Source organism: Scyliorhinus torazame, chromosome 10 (genome assembly GCF_047496885.1).
Source record: "Scyliorhinus torazame isolate Kashiwa2021f chromosome 10, sScyTor2.1, whole genome shotgun sequence".
Taxonomy (NCBI): domain Eukaryota; kingdom Metazoa; phylum Chordata; class Chondrichthyes; order Carcharhiniformes; family Scyliorhinidae; genus Scyliorhinus; species Scyliorhinus torazame.
Genome location: NC_092716.1, coordinates 117,872,778 through 117,886,347, shown reverse-complemented (window position 1 = coordinate 117,886,347; position 13,570 = coordinate 117,872,778).

Genomic DNA, 13,570 nt, shown 5'->3' with positions numbered 1-13,570 from the left:
TTTGGTGTTCCAGATGTGCTTCCAGCAGGTTAATATGTGGTTGTGGATAAGGTGGCCACATGTTGCCCAGCCAGATCTCAGGCACAGGAATGTTGTCCAGAATTCACGTGAAAAGTTGAAATATTTCATTAGTTCATTAAAAGGATCATTAACCCTAATCTACACTAATCGACAGGCGGATTTTCGTTCTTTTGGTACATTTTGAAAGGTGCTGAATTTGTGCATTGCCAACTGCGAATTACAACAGGGATCAGTCCTCGCACCATCCCTCTGACGTAGCTGTTTTTATGGTGAATATGTGACACTCGAGTTTTAGCCTAAAGAACACAACTATATCGAAAAATCATCGAGGGCTGGTTTACCACAGGGCTAACTCGCTGGTTTTGAAAGCAGACCAAGGCAGACCAGCAGCACGTTACAATTACCATACCAGCCTTCCCGAATGTGGCGCCGGAACGTGGCGACTGGGGGCTTTTCACAGTAACTTCATTTGAAGCCTTCTTGTGACAATAAGCCATTTTCATTTCATTTTCAAATCAGGCGCATAAATCTTGCAGCCTACTTCAGAAAAGTGAGAAGTCGAAAAAATGCTTGAATGGCTGTCGGTTCAGTCTTGAACCGGATCAACGCCAAGGGAAATTATCATGTACCGTTCTATGCTTAATACTCACGCACCACGAACCGACTTCAATGCACGTTTTAATTGAGTTTCACAGTGGAAACCCTCAGATGTATATATTTAATTTCCATCTGCAGGTGGTGTGATGGCCCATTACTTACTGGTTTGTGCAGCTGCATGGTCTGGATTTGGTTCATTGGTGTTGGTCCTCTTCATTCTGCAGCGTTGCCTTTCAAAGAAAAGGAATGGTAAGTAATCATTTACTCCTCTGCTTCCAAAAGCAGCGCAGAGGCACTTGCTCCTGTATGTAATTGAAACTGAAAAAATAAGAGAACATTGAGCATGCCTCACAGTGACGGAGGGCCTGCTTGACAATTCAGTTTCTCCAGCTTTTTATAACATATCGGGCAGTTCTCCCCAGTCCGCTTAATTTACAAACATAGCAATTGCTTGTTCATTGACTATGGTTCTTATCACCCACCACTGGTGTAACTTTAGATGTGCATTCCTAAAACGAGTGCAACTTTGTTTGATTCCACAGCCACCAGAAGAGTCGTGAACTCCGCAGTTGCTCTATCACACACAAATAACTTATTAGTTTGCGTTTTTCCGCCGTTTGGGAAATAGTCAAAGGGGTTTTGATTCAGCCTTCGGTATTCCGGCCCGCATCTGAGTAACCCCGTTTACACTGCCAAATTTCTCAGAAACCAAGCAATTGTTTGAGAATGATGAAATTTGTTGTTAGCTATATTGATCATAACAGGCTCATTTGCTCGGATGGTTAAATGTGTCATTGCAAATTTCTGTCGTTATCAGGAGTGAAGGACAATGACGAAATACCCGACCACAATGAACAGGAGGTAGGTTTCCACGTTTGCATAAACGTAAGTAAGTGCATAAACGACCTCGAATCTATTTATGATGTATCAGGTTGATGCAAAAGAACAATATAGAAAATGTACTGATTGAATTCAGCGGCCATTCAACAGATTCATAGTTAAAGCAAAGGTGGCAGCAGTCAGAAATACCTTAATTGTAACTGTAATGTTGTTGTCGTTCACATACTAATTACACATTACGAAGTCTTACAACACCAGGTTAAAGTCCAACAGGTTTGTTTCGATGTCACTAGCTTTCGGAGCGCTGCTCCTTCCTCAGGTGAATGAAGTGGTCTGTTCCAGTTTCCAAATTCAAAGATGCCAAACAATGCTGGGAATGCGACCATTAGCAGGTGATTAAATCCTTACAGATCCAGAGATGGGGTAACCCCAGGTTAAAGAGGTGTGAATTGTACCAAGCTCACCCCAGTCCAACGCTGGTATCTCCACATCATAATTACACATTGGTACACAACATACACTGCGCCGGTGGAAGTACAACATAAGTTATCGAACTCTGGAATGTATTCACCAGCCCAAAATTCATGTCCGACCATTAAGGGTTGCGTCTTTCAACTCAGTTTTAAAAATATATCAATACAAATCTGTAAAATTCAACAAGAAGCTTTCGGAGTTTCTCAAACAGTGTTTGTTCAGGAAAGATATCGGCCACCCTCAACCACTCAAGTGTCTCAGCAACCCTTCTCCACACTATAGCGCTTGGCGTTTTAATTCCGCCTGAAGTTTCGTAACACACTCAACCTATTTTAGTTCGAACACAGGACAATGATAGTCTCTATTTCCAGCGATACTCATAGATGCGGGATAAATGTATCATTCTTGATAACGTCACACACTGATGCCACCGCTATTGTGGTTTGTTGATCCACTCTGTACAAAACTACTGAAATTGAAACAAGGATGGATTTGCTGATAATGCCATGTGACATCGAACATGAAACTGCTGCTCTTTTCTTTTCCTTCATTCTCGAAGCATATTCTGAAATGAGGAATTTGGATGAGACTGCCTACAACTCCTCTTGTTGAATTGTTAGTTTCTTCTTTGGGCACCGAGGTCAAGAAGACACGGAGAAGCCGTTCCACATAATTTCAAATCGATGACCAGTGATTTCATTCATTGTTAAAAATAAATTTAGAGTACCCAATTCATTTTTTTTCCAATTAAAGGGCAATTTAGCGTGGCCAATCCATCTATCTTGCAGATCTTTGAGCTGTGGGGTAAAACCCACGCAAACACGGAGAGAATGTGCAAACTCCACACGGACAGTGACCCAGAGCTTGGATCGAATATGGGGCCTCGGCGTCAGGAGGCAGCAGAGCTAATCCACTGCGCCACCGTGCTGCCCAATTGTCATTAACTCAAGGTCGTGTCATTAACTTGGGCACGACCCTTTCAAAGCGCACCTTTCCTTGGCCCAGTCCTCTGCGCTAACCCGCACTTGATCTTATTTCTTATATTCTTATCGTCTTCCAGTAAATATGTTTTCAGAAAAATTCCACGACAGTTAACAGTTGCTTTTTTCCCAGTTGTATATAATAAACATTCCTCTTCCTGTTTTCGTCGTTTAAATTGCTGTCCAAGAAAGTGAGATTAACTTAGTTAAGCATGGACAGTTACAGACAGAAATGTTCAAGAATTTGTACTTTTCAATTCATGCAGAAAATAACGGATGTGATGGCGCCTTATGCTGCACTAGATATGAACAAAATCCAGAAGGCCCGAAGACGAGAGCATCAAGAAATTACAGTGTATGCACAGGTGAGGATTAGAAGTAGAACACAGAGGCAGATCATCATTGCAATTAACAGGCTTTGAGATTTCGTATATGACATACATGGACTTATACATATATAACTGCGCTTCCTGACAATAGACTGTAATCAACGAAACATTGACGTAAGCTAATTCACAAACATTGTTTTCACAGTCCAAAGCAAGTCCACCGGATAGTACGGTGATCTACGCTGCTCTCGATGTCACAGGCTCAAAGAAAACAGAAACAATTAATTTTAAGGATAAGAGTAAGGTGTACACTCAAGTTCCAGTGGAAAATCAGAGTTTTATCGGGAGTAACTAAAGGCCAAGAAATACTGGCAGCCAACGCGGTGCCTCGTTTATTGATGTGTGTATCTGATTACACGTCTATTATCCCAGCATCAATAGTTAAGGACGACAATACCACACGTAACAATTAAAGCATTTGTTTAGGATCAGTGTTACATATTGGCCAGGCACGAGAACCTGCACAATTGGTGCCACGCGATTATTACCTTGATGGGACTGTCTGATGACATGACGACCTGAACTGATGTGAGACCTGGCCATACAATACTTCACATATAAACAGATGTTTCTGAGTGGTCATTGAAGCATCTGTTTACTGACTGGAAGAGGAGCTTCTTACCACGGGGCAGTGGTAATCAAGATCACATATGTTTATCTTTGAGTTATCAGTTAATTTTGCAACTTACTACGGTAGAAAATATTTCGTGGGATGGAGGCGTAAATGCAGAACATGAAGTAAATTCAGGAGATAAGGTCAGATCATAAATCTGTGTTCAGCACTTCGTTCGTTTTTATTCTTCCCGTGAAACTTCCAGGTTTTCTCTTAATTCTTCTTCCACCTTAAGCTTTCTTTATTTTCATGTTGTGCAGATAAGCAAGCGTACATTTAAAGTAAATTAATCATGTAGTAGTAGAGGATAAAATATAACTAAGCAGGTAAAATAATTTTCTTTGAAATAGGCATTTCGGATATGTTTTTAATCAAAAGCTGGCAGAGTTCTTTGAAAGAAGCCACAGAATCAAAACTGTTTTATATATTGTAACTGGTTCTTAATGCAGTTATGTGGAGGTTCCAGTACTGGTGTAGTGAATTCGATTATGCCGTTCGGTGTTCACTGGCCCTTGATTTTGCTTCTTCTATTTATCATCACATAACTGTATTCTGCGTTCTAATGTATCATTATTATTGGAGTCTTATTTTCTAATCAATTGTCAACATGAAGGGGAAGTGCGTTACTTTCTCATTTTAATGATTTGCATTATTCATAAATCGATGTGTAACACCATTCTGTTAAAAGGAACGCATACATAATTTCTGACAGCTCATCACAGAGGAACTGCTGCATTTTGATAAGCATAAGCACAAACACACTCATTTTGTTTGCGGCTATTTCAGTTGCTTCCGGCTCTGCGACTTGTGTTCGGCAACACAAAGCCGAAAGGGGTGTGCGTCAGGTGTGGACAGGTAGTGTTGCCTGGGTTGTTGAATCTATAATACCTTCATCTGTCTAAATTCAAAATATTTAATGCATGATGCAAGAACGATAAATAAATCATTTAAATCATTTCATTAGCTTGAACTTAAAGGTTACCAATGCATATTTAAAATTTCTTGGAGCCAGTTTTATAAGTACCTTTCCTTCTTCCGAAAAGGATCCACCTGTTGAAAAAGGAAACCGATCTTTTCCACCGCGTGCTGTGGAATACGAGTTGGAGCCGTTCTAGATTTCTCTATGTGCCTGAAGTAACAAAGTCCAGATAATTGCACGATTTTTCTCATAGAAAAGCCATATGGCCCATGATCTCGCAGACCCCAGCGTCGGATTTCCAGCGGAGCATTTGTCGCAGTTTTCCAGAGGCACTAATTGTCCTGGATAACTGAGTACCGCTGGAAATCATCCGACAACGCGCTTTAAATCACCGCCTTCTGATTGTTCTGTCAGTTCTGCTCGTTAGTCAGAAAAAACGAAAAGAAATACAACCTTGTAACTTCCACGGAGTGGCAGTGGGCGTTGGATTTCCACTCCAGAGCGAATTACATTCTCGAAAAATGTTAAGCACCTATCTGGGCGGGTGTTCCTGAGGCGACACTGAAAAAGTGAACGCGTCCTCGGTCCAAAAGGAACAAAGTGAATGAGGACACGCCCACTTCTGCGGCAGAATCTGCGGTCTAAATGGTTCGTCGAAACGATGTATTGAGACGGACAGAAGGCTCTGGTTGGAGGGGTCTCCTTTGTACTGATTGTGATCGGGATGTCACGCTTAGCACCACGCTTAGCATTCCCCAAAGCATTGTCCAAGATTAAAGCCCTAACACGCACACGATATGAACCCGCCACCCCAACTTCCTGACTCATGTCCTCGAATCGACCAACGCGGCTAGATCATTGCCCTGATCGGAACCGCGCCTCTCACTATCTGATGCCATGCCTGCTGCCACTTTATTATCAAACCACAAGCAGCGAGTACGTTTCTTGTATTCACCAAATGACCACACAACCAGTATGTTAGTTCAAAAGACAATTTATTATTAAACACAAGACTTATCACTCTGTGCAATGATACACGTGGCTTCGCATTAAACCACACCTATCAACTAAGAGGATCTTTACTTAACTTCTGGATGACTGGATTTGTGCGAGTCGATAAGGCCTTTATCGTATGTCGGCTGGAAATTGTCAGCTTCGTCTCGGCTGCTGCTCGTCTCTCTCAGGTAGCGATACTGCTGTTGAACTTGGCTGGTCGCTATGCTGCGATTGGAGTGGGCACAGGCCGTTCTCAAAAGACGCCGATCCTAGTGCACAGGGCTTATTATCCTTCTTCTCTTTTGCGCCCTTTTGGGCACAGTGAACTCTGGATCCAATGGATCGATAGGGTCTTGATCACTCTGATCGATACCGGCCAATTAGTGGCGAGTACAAAGAACAAATAACAAAGAAAAATTACATCACAGGAACAGTCCCTTCGGCCGTCCAAGCCTGCGCCGATCCAGATCCTCTATCTAAAACTGTCGCCTATTTTCTAAGGATCTGTATCGCTCTGCTCCCTGCCCATTCATGTATCTGTCCAGATACATCTTAAATTACGCTATCGTGCCCGCCTCTACCACCTCCGCCAGCAATGCATTCCAGGCACCCACCACCCTCTGCGTAAAGAGCTTTCCACACATATCTCCCAAAGAACAAAGCGGATGTCTTGGCCTGGGTCCATTAGAAAAGTGTTGTTCCAGTATCCCCAAAACCTGAAGTTCAAACGGAAACCTGAGTTTTGCGAAAGATAGCAAGACAATTGTGGATTAAAGGCAGTCAGGCAGGAACTGACAAAAAACGGACACACAGAACAGACAAACATTTTACAACAGTGTCCTAACACATTGACTTGTAAGGGGAATAGATACGCATTTCAATGGCCGCAAACAAGATGCAAGGACGGTATGTAGTCTCCCTGGTGCTCGGATCAAGGATGTCTCTGACCAGCTACAGGACGTCCTGGAGGGGAGGGTGAACAGCCAGTGGTCGTCGTGCATATTGGTACAAACAAGTTAGTTAAAAATGGGATTCGTTCCTAAAAGCAGAATAGAGTGACTTAAGAAGGAAGTTGAAATGTAAGCCCTAAAAGTAGTCATCTCAGGACCACTACCAAGGACATGCATTAGTCGGAGCAGAAATAGCAGGATACACCAGATGAACATTTTGCTTAAAGGATGGTGCAAGGTGGAGGATTCCGGGATCCTGGTAGATTGAGGCCGTTTCTGGAAGAGGAGGGACAAGTACGGTAGCACAGTGGTTAGCACTGTCGCTTCACAGTATAGGGGCAAACTTTTGCGAATTTGTACAAAGTATTTTGCGGAAAAATATAAACGTAAACGGACGGTGCATTTTACCGGGTTTTATCATCATAGAATTTCCAGTGCAGAAGGAGGCCATTCGGCCCATCGAGTCTACACCGGCTCTTGGAAAGAGCACCCTACCCAAGGTCAACACCTCCACCCTATCCCCATAACCAAGTAACCCCACCCAACACTAAGGGCAATTTTGGACACAAAGGGCAATTTATCATGGCCAATCCACCTAAGCTGCACATCTTTGGACTGTGGGAGGAAACCGGAGCACCCAGAAGAATCCCACGCACACATGGGGAGGATGTGCAGACTCCGCACAGACAGTGACCCAAGCTGGAATCGAACCTGGGACCCTGGAGCTGTGAAGTAATTGTGCTATCCACAATGCTACCGTGCTGCCCCTCTTATCAGTTATCGGTGATCTTAAGGTGCTTACGGGTGCTTATAGGATTAATTAACTTTGTTGTGACTGACATGAAATACGAAATTCCAGAAAGTCATGCTGAACATTTATAAATTATGGGTAAGTCCTCAGCCTTACTGCCATGTAATATTGCACAGAGTGCTTAAGACATGGGGTGGTGTGGAGATTGCATGGACGGATGTGTGTCACCAGCGATTTGGAGAGATTTACACAAATTGATATATTCTTGTTAAAATAGAGGATGGTAAGGGACTTGCTAATAGAGTTAGACGAGAACTATAACTTTAAATTGCATACGAAGGACATCAAAGAAAATTGATCCGCAACTAGCAGTGATACAGCATAAAATGGAAAGGGCTAGATGGTAAAAAGCAGGTTCCTGTTCTCATGGACAATTTGTTATCTTCAGAATGATTCCAACTGAAATCCTGGAGGGTGAAGCTTCCGTAGAAACGCTCCACAATTACAGTTGCTTGTGTGGTGCTAGAGCATGAAGTTGTAGGTTTATATGGAACAAGATATGTTGAAGGACTCCTTCAAAGAGACGGTATGCTAAAGCACTAAATGTGCTTTACGATTCTATTAGAAACCTAATTGAAATGGGAGAAGTGGCAAAGGGAGTGACCATAGATTCATAGCGACATTGAGGTTTCCGGCATGAAAAAGGCCCTTCGGCCCAAACTGTCCATGCCGCCCAGTATTTACCAGTAAGTTAGTCCCAATTTTCCACATTTGGCCCCTATCCCTCTATATCCATCTTTCCCATATAACTGTCTAAATATTTTTTAAAAGGCAAAATTGCACCCACCTCTACTACTGCCACTGACAGCTCGTTCCAGACACTCACCACCCTCTATGTGAAATAATTGCCTCTCTGGACCCTTTTGCATCTCCCCGCCCCCCCCCCCCCCCCCCCCACCTTCATCTTCAACCTATGCCCTGTATTTCTAGATTCCCCTACCTTTGGGAAAAGATGTTGACGACCTACGTCATCTATGCCCCTCATTTTTTCTAGACCTCTATACCATCATGCCTAAACCTCCTACGCTCCAGGGAAAAAGTCCCAATCTGTCCAACCTTTCCTTATAACTCAAACAATCACGTCTCGGTAGCATCCTAGTAAATATTTTCTGCACTCTTTCTAGTTTAATACCTCTCATGATTTTGTAGACCTCAATGAGGTCCCCCTCAACCTCCGTCTTTCTAATGAAAATAATCCTAATGTACTCAACCTATCTTCATAGCGAGCGCCCTCCATACCAGGCAATATCCTTGTGAACCTCCCCTGCACCTTCTCCAAAGCATCCACATCCTTTTGATAATATGGCGACCAGAACTGTGGCCGAACCAAAGTCTTATACAACTGTAACATGACTTGCCACTCTTGTACTAAATACCCCTCCCCATGAAGAAAAGCATGCCGTCTGCCTTCTTGACCACTCTATAGACCTGCGCAGCCACCTTCAGGGTACAATGGACCTGAACATCCAGATCTCTCTGTACATCAATTTTCCCCAGGGCTTTTTCATTTACCGTATAGTTCTCTCTTGAATTGGATCTTCCAAAATGCATCACCTCGCATTTGCCTGGATTGAACTCCATCTGCCATTTCTACGCCCAACTCTCCAATCTATCTATATTCTGCTGTATTCTCTGACAGTCCCCTTCACTATCTGCTACTCCACCAATCTTAGTGTCATCTGCAAACTTGCTAATCAGACCACCTATACCTTCCTCCAGATCATGTATGTATATCACAAACAACAGTGGTCCCAGTAGGGATCCCTGTGGAACACCACTGGTCACAGTTCTCCATTTTAATAAACTCCCTTCCACTACTACTCTCTGTCTCCTGTTGCCCAGCCAGTTCTTTATCCATCTAGCTAGTACGCCCTGGACCCCATGAGACTTCACTTTCTCCATCAGCCTACCATGGGGAACCTTATCAAATGCCTTACTGAAATCCATGTATATGACATCTACAGCCCTTCCCTCATCAATCAACTTTGTCACTTCCTCAAAGATTTCTATTCAGTTTGTAAGACATGACCTTCCCTGCACAAAACCATGTTGCCTACCACTGATAAGCCCATTTTCTTCCAAATGTGAATAGATCCTATCCCTCAGTATCTTTTCCATCAGCTTCCCTACCAGTGACGTCAGGCTCACCGGTCTATAATTTCCTGGATTGTCCCTGCTATCCTTCTTAAACAAGGAGACAACATTAGCAATTCTCCAGTCCTCTGGTACCTCACCCGTGTTCGCGGATGCTGCAAATATATCTGTTGCGGCCCCAGCTATTTCCTCTCTCGCTTCCCTCAGTAACCTGGGATAGATCCCATCCGGACCTGGGGACTTGTCCACCTTAGTGCCTTTTATAATACCCAAAATATCCTCCCTCCTTATGCCGACATGACCTAGAGTAATCAAACATCTAACCTCAACATCCGTCATGTCCCTCTCGTCGGTGAATACCGAAGCAAAGTACTCATTAAGAATCTCACCCATTTTCTCCGCCTCCACGCATAACTTTCCTGCTTTGTCCTTGAGTGGGCCAACCCTTTCTCTAGTTACCCTTTTGCTCATTATATATGAATATCAGGCTTTGGGATTTTCCTTAACCCTGTTTGCTAAAGATATTTCATGACTCCTTTTAGCCCTCTTGATTCCTCGTTTCAGATTGGTCCTACATTCCCGACATTCTCCCAAGCTTCGTCTGTCTTCAGTCGCTTAGACTTTAGGTATGCTCCCTTTTTCCTCTTAGCTAGTCTCACAATTTCACCTGTCATCTATGGTTCCCTAATCTTGCCATTTCTATCCCTCGTTTTCACAGGGAATGTCTGTCCTGCACTCTAATCAACCTCTCTTTAAAAGCCTCCAACTTATCAAATGTGGATTTACCTTCAAACAGCTGCTCACAATCCACATTCCCCTGCCGAATTTTGATATAGTTGGCCTTTCCCCAATTTAGCACTCTTCCTTTAGGACCACTCTCATCTTTGTCCATGAGTATTCTAACACTTACGGAATTGTGATCACTATTCCCAAAGTAATCCCTGACTGAAATTCAACCACCTGGCCGGGCTTATTCCATAACACCAGGTCCAGTATGGCCCCTTCTAGAGTTGGACTATTTACACACTGCCCTAGAAATCCCTCCTGGATGCTCCTTACAATTTCTACTCCGTCTAGACCTCTGACACTAAGTGTATCCCAGTCACTGTTGGAAAATCTCATATCACCACCACACTGTTGCTCCGACAACTTTCCATAATCTGTTTACTTATTTGTGCCTCTACCTCACGCTCGTTGTTGGGCGGTCTTTAGTACAGCCCCAACATTGTTACCTATTTCTGAGTTCTGCCCATAACGTCTCACTGCTCGAGTCCTCCATCGTGCCCTCCTTCAGCACAGCTGTGATATCCTCTCTGACCAGTAGTGCAACTCCTCCAACCCTTCCTCCCTCTCTATCCCGCCTGAAGCATCGATATCCTGGGATATTTAGTTGCCAATCATGCCCTTCCCTCAACCAAGTCTCAGTAATAGCAATAACATCATACTCCCAGGTAATAATCCAATCCCTAAGTTCATCTGCCTTACCTACTACAATTCTTGCATTAAAACAAACGCACCTCAGACCACCAGTCCCATTGTGTTTTTCATCTGCTCCCTGCCTACTCTTCCCCTTAGTCACGCTGACTTCATGATCTAGTTCCTTTCAGTCTTTAGTTGCTACCTCCTTACTGTCCACTAACACCCTCATTTGGTTCCCATCCCCCTGCCACATTAGTTTAAACCCTCCCCAACAGCGTTAGCAAAAGCACCCCCAAGGACATTGGTTCCAGTCCGGCCCAGGTGTAGACCGTCCAATTTGTAATAGTCCCACCCCCCCCAGAATCGTTCCCAATGTCCCAAAAATCTGAAACCTTCCCTCCTGCACCATGTCTGAAGCCACGCATTCATCCTGCCTATTCTTTCATTTCTACTCTGACTACCACGTGGCACTGGTAGCAATCCTGAGATTACTACTGTTGAGGTCCGACTTTAGAACATGGCTCCGAATTCCCTGAATTCTGATTGTAGGCCCTCATCAATTGGTGCCTATATGCACCACAACAACTGGCTGTTCACCCTCCCCCTTCAAAATGTTCTGCAGCTGATATGAGGCATCCCTGACCCGTGTACCTGGGAGGCCACATACCATTCGGGAGTCTCATTTTCGACCACAGAACCGCCTATCCACTCCCTTTACAATTGAATCCCCTATGAGTATAGAACATAGAACATAGAACATTACAGCACAGTACAGGCTTTTCAGGCCTCGGTGTTGCGCCGACCTGTGAAACCACTCTAAAGCCCATCTGCACTATTCCCTTATCGTCCATATGTCTATCCAATGACCATTTGAATGCCCTTAGTGTTGGCGAGTTCACTACTGTTGCAGGCAGGGCATTCCAAGCCCTTACTACTCTCTGAGGAAAGAACCTACCTCTGACATTTGTCTTATATCTATCACCCCTCAATTTAAAGCTATGTCCCCTCGTGCTAGACATCACCATTCGACGAAGAAGGCTCTCACTGTTCACCCTATCCAATCCTTTGATCATCTTGTATGCCTCAATAAAGTCACCTCTGAAGCTTCTTCTCTCTGACGAAAACAGCCTCAAGTCCCTCAGTCTTTCCTCATAAGATCTTCCCTCCATACCAGGCAGCATTCTGGTAAATCTCCTCTGCACCCTTTCCAATGCTTCCACATCCTTCCTATAATGCGGCGGCCAGAATTGCACGCAACACTCCATATGGGGCCGCACCAGATTTTGTACAGCTGCAACATGACCTCATGGCTCCGAAACTCAATCCCTCTACCAATAAAAGCTAACACACCGTACGCCTTCTTACCAACCCTCTCAACCTGGGTGGCAACTTTCAGGGATTTGTGTACTTCCACTCTTTTTCTCGCCCTACTGTACAGCAGAGTCAGCCACGGTGCCATGAACATGGCTACTGCTGCCTTCCCCTGGTGAGCCATCTCCCCCAACAGTGTCCAAAACAGTATACCTGTCTTAGAGGGAGATGACCGCAGGGGACACCTGCACTGCCTTCCTGCTTTTTCTCTGCCTTTTGGTCACCCATTCCCTTTCTTCCTCAGCAATCTTAATCTGTGGTGTGATCAATTCGCTAAATATGCTATCCACGACCTCCTCAGCATCGCAGATGCTCCAAATTGAGTCCATCCGCAGCACCAGAGCCACCCTGCGGTCTAACAAGAGCTGCAGCTGTACACACTTCCCGCACATGAAGGAGCCAGGGACATCAGCCACGTCCCTGATCTCCCACATTGAACAACAGGACCATAACACGGGTCTGAGATCTCCTGCCATTTTTAATCTTAAGCTTAACTTAGTCCAACTATAATATCAAATAATAGATAAACGAAAAAGGAAAAAAATAAGAAAAATTGTTACCAATCGCAGGATTAAAAAAAAATTAAAATAGAAAAAGCTTACCTTATCAACACACCTCAGGGAAAAGAAAAACTACTTACCAGTCGCCAGCCAATCACTTACCTGCTGGCTGTGACGTCACGGTTCAACTTCTTTCTACTTTAGGAACTTTCAAGTGGTTATTGGATAGGCACATGGAGCACACCCGAATGACAGGGAGTGGGATAGCTTGATCTTGGTTTCGGACAATGCTCGGCACAACATCGAGGGCCGAAGGTCCTATTCTGTGCTGTACTGTTATGTGATCTATGTTCTACTTCCACCTGCCCACGAGTCTCCCTCTTGATCTTTACTCCGCTGGGATCCTTACAGTGATTGTTTTTTTTTGGTTAGAGGAGGAGGTAGGGAAGGAAACACTGAAGAAGTGTTTGGGATGAAGAAGTGGAACAATATGTTTCTGAATGGCAGGGTGTGACTAGTGGAGTTCCTCAGGAATCAGTGATGGGATATTTGCGGTTCCTTCCAAATATATGATTTGGAGGAAAATATAACTGGTT